Raw genomic sequence first — 9053 nt, 5'->3', positions numbered from 1 at the left:
CTACTGCCTTCTAATTTCTGCCCTAAATGGCCTACCCCTTAGACTGTGACCCCTGGTTCTGGACTCCCCGACCATCGGGAACATCCTTCCAGCACGGTGGCATAGTGGTTAGCACTTGCCTCACAGCGCCAGGGACCCGGGTTCGAATCCGGCCTCGGGCGACTGTCTGTGTGGAGTTTGCACATTCTCCCCGTGTTTGCGTGGGTTTACTCCAGGTGCTCCGGTTTCCTCCCACAGTCCAAAGATGTGCAGGTTAGGTTGATTGGCTATGATAAATTGACCCTTAGTGTTAGGGGGATTAAATACATGGGGTTACGGGGATAGGGTGGGATATGTGTTGGTGTAGGGGTTACGGGGATCGGGTGGGATATGTGTCGGTGCAGGCTCGATGGGCCGAAATGGCCTCTATCTGCACTGTGGGGTTTCTGTGATTCTGTGATCTAGTCTGTCCAGTCCTGTCAGAATTTTATAAGTTTCAATGAGATCCCCTCTCATTCTTCTAAACTCCAGCGAGTACAAGCCCAATCGACCCAATCTCTCCACATACGTCATTCCTGCCATCCCAGGTATCAGCCTGGTGAATCTTCGCTGAACTCCTTCCATGGCAAGAACATCCTTCCTCAGATAAGGCGACCAAAACTGCACACAATACTCAAGATGTGGTCTCATCAAGGACCTGTACAACTGCAGCAAGACATCCTTGTTCCTGTACTCAAACCCTCTCGCTACAAAGGCCAACATGCCATTTGCCGCCTTAACCGCCTGCTGCACCTGCATGCTTACCTTCAGCGACTGGTGCACAAGGACACCCAGGTCTCATTGCACTTCCCCTTCTCCCAATCTATTGCCATTCAGATAATCTGCCTTCCTGTTTTTGCCACCAAAGTGGATAACCTCGCATTTATCCACATTATAGTGCATCTGCCATGCTTTTGCCCAATCACCCAACCTGTCCAAATCATCCTGGAGTTTCTCGGCATCCTCCTCACAGCACACACGCCCACCCAGCTTTGTGTCGTCTGCAAATTTGGAGATATTACATCTAGTTCCCTTGTCCAGATCATTAATATATATTGTGAATAGCTGGGGCCCAAGGACCGATCCCTGCGGTACCCCACTAGTCACTGCTTGCCACTCGGAAAAGGACCCGTTTATTCAAGCTCTTTGCTTTCTGTCTGCCAACCAGTTCTCTATCCAAATCAATACCTTGCCCCCAATCCCATGTGCCTTAACTTTACACGCTAATCTCTTATGCGGGACCTTATCAAAAGTCTTCTGAAAGTCCAAATACACCACATCCACTGGTTCTCCCTTATCTATTTTACCAGTTACATCCTCAAAAAATTCCAGTAGATTAGTCAAGCACGATTTACCTTTTGTAAATCCATGTTGACTTTGTCCGATCCTGTCACTGTTTTCCAAGTGTTCTGCTATTACATCTTTTATAATGGACTCTAGCATTTTCCCCACTACCGATGTCAGGCTTACCGGTCTGTAATTCCCCGTTTTCTCTCTACCACCTTTTTTGAATAGTGGGGTAACATTAGCTACCCTCCAATCCATGGGTACTGTTCCAGATTCCATCGAATGCTGGAAGATGATCAGCAAAGCATCAACTATTTCTAGGGCCACTTCCTTAAGTACCCTAGGATGTAGATTATCAGGCCCTGGGGATTTATCGGCCTTCAATCCCATCAATTTCCCTAACACCATTTCCCTACAAATACTGATTTCTTTCAGTTCCTCCCTTTCATCAGACCCTATGTTCCCCGATATCTCTGGGAGGTTATTTGTGTCCTCCTTTGTGAAGACAGAACCAAAATATGTATTTAATTGGTCTGCCATTTCTTTGTTCCCCATTATAAATTCCCCTGATTCTGACTGCAAGGGACCTACGCTTGACTTCGCCAATCTTTTTCTCTTCACATATCTATAAAAGCTTTTACAGTCAGTTTTTATGTTCCCTGAAAACTTACTCTCATATTCTATTTTTCCTTTCTTAATTAATCCCTTTATCCTCCTTTGTTGAATCCTAAACTGCTCCCAATCCTCAGGTTTACTGCTTTTTCTGGCCAATTTATATGTCCTCTCCTTGGATCTTATGCTATCCCTAATTTCCCTTGTTAGCCACGGTTGAGTCACCTTTTTTGTTTTATTTTTATGCCAAACTGGGATGAACAAATTCTGTAGTTCATCCATTCGGTCTTTGAATATTTGCCATTGCCTATCCACCGTCAACCCTTTGAGTGACATTCCCCAATCAATCCTACCCAACTCGCGCCTCAGACCATCGTAGTTTCCTTTATTTAAATTTAGGACCCTAGTCTCTGATTCAACTACTTCATTCTCCATCTTAATGAAGAATTCGATCATATTATGATCGCTCCGACCCAAGGGGCCTCGTACAACAAGATTGCTAATTAATCCTTTCTCGTTACATAATACCCAGTCTAAGATGGCCTGATCTCTGGTTGGTTCCTCGACATATTGGTCCAGGAAACCATCCCGTAAACACTCCAGGAATTCCTCCTCCACAGTATTGTTACTAATTTGGTTAGCCCAATCTATATGTAGATTAAAGTCACCCATAATGACTGCTGTGCCCTTATTGCACACTTTTCTAATTTCCCTTTTAAGGCCGTCCCCTCTGGGTGCAATTTACACCAGAATGGTCCCCATCGGGTGTTCATTCTACCAGGAATAGAAATGTGCTGTTTGCACCCAATTTTCTTTAATCATAATTATACAGAGCTTCAGAATGTGTTGAGGGTGCACTCTAGTGGTGAGAGTAGGAAATTGCAGGGAAGTGTTATTTAAAGGGGTGCAGGAAATTAAAGGGAATGTGTCAGAATCAGGTGGCAAAATCCTTATGGCTTTAGGGAAGGCTCAGAAAGCATTTCACGGCATTCAGCAGCTTTTGCCAAGGCTCAAGGATGGAGCGATGAAAGGAGGAGCAAGAAATGAAAGGAAAAGAAACGCCAGGTTCAACCACGAGACTGCCGGCAGGTGACGGAACAGCCCAGCGCTCGGCCTCCTGTTGGCCTTTTCCAGTGGAAATGGCGCTGCTTGACGCAGTGGCGAGGGACGGGCTGGGGTTTGCTCTGTACCGCTCCACGGCACCATCCCATCACTGCAGCGAGGAGCTGGAGCCGAGATACTACAACAACAACAACTTGCATTTATACAGCACCTTTAATATAGTAAAACGTCCCAAGGCACTTCACAGGAGTGTAGCCAAACAGAATTTGACACCGAGCCACATTGGGAGATATTAGGACAGGTGGCCAAAAGCTTGGTCAAAGAGGGAGGTTTTTAAGGAGCATCTTCAAGGAGAAGAGAGAGGTAGAGGGGCTTAGGGAGGGAATTTCAGAGCTTAGGGGCAATACAGCCAAAGGCACGGCCACCAATGGTGGAGCGATGGAAATCGGGGATGCGCAAGAAACCAGAATTGGAGGAGCGCAGATATCTTGGAGGACTGTGGGGTTGGAGGAGGTTACGGAGATAGGGAGGGGCGAGTCAATGATGGGATTTGAAAACTAGGATGAGAATTTTAAAATCGGTGTTGCCGGACCGGGAGCCAATGCGAGCAACAGGGGTGATGGGTGAACGGGACTTGGTACGAGTTAGAATATGGACAACAGAGTTTTGGCTGAGCTCAAGTTTACAGAGGATGGAATAGTTGACTCTGGATACAGCTCACGGCTGGCCATTGCTGTCACTGGGTGTGCCAATCTGATGCCGCATGTGTGCACATCTCTACATCTGGCTTTTTGACACAGGACCCCACGGTTATTGTCGGGTAGGTGTGCCTAGCCCTGCATAGGTGCAACCAATCATGGTGCACCGGCTGTTGGTTACCTTGGCATACCTTCTTTCATGCAGTGCACGTGCTTGCCGGGTTGGAGGATGGGGGAGGGGATGTTTCCGAGGAGGCGCTGCGGTCAGTCAGGCATCCGCATATCTGAGTGCCATCGAGTGAGTTGACCCAGCTTCCTTTGGGAATAGGAGCCTCGGCCAACACTAATAATCTGCCAAATTGAGATACGTTCAGCTCTGCCAATGTAGGTGTGCAGGTAGGCACAGAGCACAAACCCTTGCGTTGGTTCTTCAAGCACCTTTGAACAACCCAAGAAAAAAGACTTTCATGACCTCAGGATGTCCCAAAGAGATTTACTGCCACTTTTCAAGTGTAGTCACTGTTGTAGTAAACGCGGCAGCCAACATGCACACAGCAAGCTCCCACTAACAACAATGTGATAATGACCAGATAATCTGTTTTAGTGATGTTGGTTGAGGGATAAATATTGACCAGGACACCAGGGATAACTTCCCTGCTCTTCTTGGAAATAATGCCATGGGATCTTTTACATCCACCTGAGAGAGCAGATGGGATGAAGGGATAATTACAGCCCTAGCCCTTTTGGGCTATCCCAGATCAGGCGTATTCCCTAGACGTTCACCCTCAACTTAAGTTAGAGATAGCCGAATTCCATAAGACGCTTAAATGGATCTAAAGGTTCAGGCTATCTCTCCCTAAAGGAAAGGAATGACTAAAGATGTTACTGTCCTCCAGATAGTACTTTTAATAAGTTGAGCTAGACTGTAACCTTCCGGATATTATGAGGGTCCGGAATAACCCCCAGAATTCTGCAACTCCTTACAAAAGAGTGTACAGAATTTGTGGGTTCGTGAGTTTATACAGAATTACCCTTTGAGACAATTCTAAAAATATATAGTTTTATTTAAGAGCCGACATTCAGTTAACATCTGTTGAATCAGTCGCAACATTAACAATTCAAAATACAATTAGCTTACATTTCTTATTTCTCAGAGATCCTTATTCTCAAATCTTTACTTTGTTACATTTCTTATTTCTTACTTATTTCTAAATCCAGAACATCCACCAAAATCAATCACTTTGACTTCCCGAGACTCATAGTTAAAGACTTACAGAGTTGCCTCTGAAGACTTGAGAAACGCTTTGCCCGTTCAGCGAGTTCTGACCTTCTGTTAAAAAGGTCTTATTTTTATACCTTTTTGGCAGTGGTTTCTTCTTTGATGTTCTCTGCTGATGTCAGCTAATTGTCTTTATTGATACCTCTTTCGAATGCTTTCTATCTTACTATCAATTCAACTATTGCATGCATAATTATTTCTCTACCTTTAGGTGTTCCAAAAACCATCATAAAAACAATGACAGCTATGGTTTCTGTTTGATGCCATTCTTATCGAAGATTCTTCATTCAATTCTTAATATTGTCTTTACTGGTTTTTTGCAGACATTGTGACTCCGTTCTGCTCCAAGTTTAATACAAACACAATGCAATTGCTTGGTGTCTCTATTGAAGTCATATTTTCAAAGCCTTCTTGTTGGTATTATATTTACAATATATAAATCAAAACCATTTTAACTGTGTGTTTACTTGTTTTCTAGCTATCTCAATTGGTTGCATGTTTAATCTTATGGTTCCTGTTTTCCAAGTTTAACATAAAACTATTTGACCAGCAGGTTTCTTTACTTGATGTCATGTTTCAAAGGCACATGCCTCTTTTAATGTTTGTATTCTGTTTTATGTGTTAGCTCTTCACACTTTAAACTGGGCATTCTCATTTCGGAAGCACCAATGGTTTGCTTCAATCTTTCATTGTTTTAGAATATTTAACTAATTCCCATTTCAAAGCTTGTTTACAACTTTGTTATCAACTGATCTTTTCTCAGAAGCCTGTATTCTGTTTACAGCCTGTGTCTGCTGAGACTTGTGTCTTTTAAACCCAGTATGTCTTTTATTAATAATATTAGAATTCTGTTCATAGTATCGTGTATTTCTCTGAATCATGGCTATTCCTTCACAGGGACCTTGGCTTCATTTCTCATCCAAAAGACGGCGCCTCCGACGGCACAGCGCTCGCTACCACGGGGATTGGTTGAGGCAAATAGCATAAATGCATTTAAGGGGAGGGAGAAGGGAATAGAGGGTTACGCTGACGAGGAAGGGTGGGAGGAGGCTCGTGTGGAGCATAAATGCCGGCATGGACTGGTTGGGCCGAATGGCCTGTTCCCGTGCTGTATATCCAATATAAACCTATGTTGTGGTTCAGTTAACTGAGATGTTTCTTTCAAGCTAAAGACCCTCCACGTATCAAATTGTCCCTCATGGTCCGTCTGTCCAACACCTGCCTCTTTGCTCTGACTCAGCACGATCTCGAGAGCCCGGATGGATTCCGAGCTGGGCCTCCTTTTATGCAGGTGCCGGTTTAAAACAAGAAATGCTTGGAGTGATGAACGGAGGGCAGTCCTTGGGTGGTTAAGAGGTTCCCACGACCTCCAACTCATGCTATCAATAGCTCCGAGATAAGCTGCAGTAAAACGGGCAAGTTATCAAGGTGCGCAATCCTGCTGTGGACAGATGAGCAGTTTATGAAACCTGGGTGAGTGGCCAGAATACAGAAGCCCACCAAGGTTGCATAGGGTAGGAGGAGCGATGAGGTTCATCAGGTCGTAGGAATCAATTTACATAAACTTGGATTTTAAAAAGCCTGAGGATTGAAGGGTTAAACTAGCTAATGGATATCTGAGGTTTTGGGGTCTTGGAAATGAGCCTGAATCGGACCTGGTGCAATGAACAACAAAATGAGCCTGAATCGGACCTGGTGCAATGAACAACAAAATGTGGAACCATTTAAGAGGAAGGTGTTGCCGTTTTAGAGTCATAGAGTCATAGAGTAATACAGCACGGATAGAGGCCCTTCGGCCCATCGTGTCCATGCCGGCCATCAAGCCCTGTCTAATCTAATCCCATATTCCAGCATTTGGCCCGTAGCCTTGTATGCTATGGCATTTCAAATGCTCATCCAAATGCTTCTTAAATGTTGTGAGGGTTTCTGCCTCCACAACCCTTTCAGGCAGTGAGTTCCAGACTCCAACCACCCTCTGGGTGAAAAAGTTCTTTCTCAAATCCCCTCTAAACCTCCCGCCCTTTACCTTGAATCTATGCCCCCTAGTTATTGACCCCTCTACTAAGGGGAAAAGCTCCTCAGCATCCATCCTATCTATGCCCCTCACAATTTTGTACACCTCAATCATGTCCCCCCTCAGCCTCCTCTGCTCCAAGGAAAACAAACCCAATCTGCCCAGTCTCTCTTCATAGCTGAAGCGCTCCAGCCCTGGTAACATCCTGGTGAACCTCCTCTGCACCCTCTCTAACGCGATCACATCTTTCCTGTAGTGTGGCGACCAGAACTGCACACAGTATTCCAGCTGTGGCCTAACCAGTGTTTTATACAGCTCCATCATAACCTCCTTGCTCTTATATTCAATGCCTCAGCTAATGAAGGCAAGTATCCCATATGCCTTTTTTACCACCTTATCCACCTGTTCCGCCGCCTTCAGGGATCTGTGTACCTGCACACCCAGATCCCTCTGACCCTCCGTCTTGCCTAGGGTCTTTCCCTTCATTGTGTATTCCCTTGCCTTGTTAGACCCCCCAAAGTGCATCACCTCGCACTTTTCCGGGTTAAATTCCATTTGCCACTGTTCCGCCCATCTGACCAACCCATCTATATCGTTCTGCAGACTGAGGCTACCCTCCTCGCTATTTACCACCCTACCAATTTTAGTATCATCCGCGAATTTACTGATCATACCCTTTACATTCATATCCAAGTCATTAATGTAGACCACAAACAGCAAGGGACCCAGCACCGATCCCTGTGGTACCCCACTGGCCACAGGTTTCCAGTCACAAAAACAACCTTCGACCATCACCCTCTGCCTTCTGCCACTAAGCCAGTTTTGTATCCAATGTGCCAAGGCACCCTGGATTCCATGGGCTCTTACCTTCTTGACCAGTCTCCTGTGCGGGACTTTATCGAAGGCCTTACTGAAATCCATGTATACCACATCCACTGCGTTACCCTCATCCACACACCTAGTCACCCCCTCAAAAAATTCAATCAAATTAGTCAGACATGATCTTCCCTTGACAAAGCCATGTTGACTATCCCTGATTAATCCTTGCCTCTCCAAGTGGAGACAAATTTTGTCCCTCAGGATTTTTTCCAGTAATTTTCCTACCACTGATGTTAGGCTCACTGGCCTGTAGTTCCCCGGTTTTTCCCTACTACCCTTCTCTTGTTTTGTCAGCTGGGGATTGTTTCTGAAAATTGGCAACTTTGCTGCCCTTTTGGAATGGTCTGTCTTTGCAAGACAAGAAGAAAGATGCAAAAACACAATTTCTAAATTTGCAGATGATACCAAATTTGGGGGGTGGGTGGGGGGATAGTCAATACTGAGGAGGACTGCAACAAAATACAGGAGGACGTTAGTAGACTCGCAGAATGGGCATATAATTAGCAAATGAATTTCAACACTGATAAATGTGAGGTATTACATTTTGGTAAGAAAAATAAGGAGGTCACAAAGTACTTGGAAAATAAGAATCTAAATGGGGCAGAGGATCAAAGGGATCTCGGAGTACAAATATACAAATCACTAAAAGTAGCGACGCAGGTTAGCAAGGCCATAAAAAAAGCAAACCAAGCACTAGGGTTTATTTCTAGAGGGACTGAATTGAAAAGTAGGGAAGTTATGCTAAACCTGTATCGAACCATGGTTAGGTCACACAGAGTATTGTGTACAGTTCTGGTCTCCATATTATAAACAGGATATAGAGGCACTGGAGAGGTTGCAGGGAAGATGATACCAGAAATGCGAGGGTATACCTATTAGGAAAGGATGAACAGGCTGGGTCTCTTTTCTCTTGAAAAGAGAAGGCTGAGGGGTGACCTAATAGAGGGCTTTAAAATGATGAAAGGTTTTGATAAGAGTGGATACAGAGAGTGTTCCCACTTGTGGGAAAGAGTATAACTAGAGGCCATCAATATAAGATAGTCACCAAGAAATCCAACAGGGAATTCAGAAGAAACTTCTTTACCCAGAGAGTGGTGAGAATGTGGAACTCGCTGCCACAGGGAGTGGCTGAAGCGAATAGTATAGATGCATTTAAGGGGAGGCTAGACAAGCACATGAGGGAGAAGAGAATAGAGGGTTATGC

The sequence above is a fragment of the Somniosus microcephalus genome, chromosome 11 (assembly GCF_052327205.1).
Source record: "Somniosus microcephalus isolate GS21.2 chromosome 11, FLI_Smic_1.0, whole genome shotgun sequence".
Classification (NCBI taxonomy): Eukaryota; Metazoa; Chordata; class Chondrichthyes; order Squaliformes; family Somniosidae; genus Somniosus; species Somniosus microcephalus.
Note: the sequence above shows the minus strand (reverse complement) of the source record.